We start from the raw sequence: 240 nt of genomic DNA on the forward strand, positions 1-240 counted from the left end.
AAAGTAGTCAGAAAATGTAATAGTGAAGTAAAGTACTGATAGGCCCTACCAGAACATTTTACTTAAGTACAGTAACAATGTATTTCCTACTTTCCGTTACTTCCCATCTGGTCATTACAGCGTAAAAGCAGCTCGGTGTTGAGAAGCTCAAAGAGCGGTAGTTGCTCCACCCCCTTGACCACACATCAAGTGGATGCAAGAAAAGGCCAGCAACAATGTGACAGACAACACCGATGTGCA

The sequence above is a fragment of the Osmerus mordax genome, chromosome 2 (genome assembly GCF_038355195.1).
Source record: "Osmerus mordax isolate fOsmMor3 chromosome 2, fOsmMor3.pri, whole genome shotgun sequence".
Classification (NCBI taxonomy): domain Eukaryota; kingdom Metazoa; phylum Chordata; class Actinopteri; order Osmeriformes; family Osmeridae; genus Osmerus; species Osmerus mordax.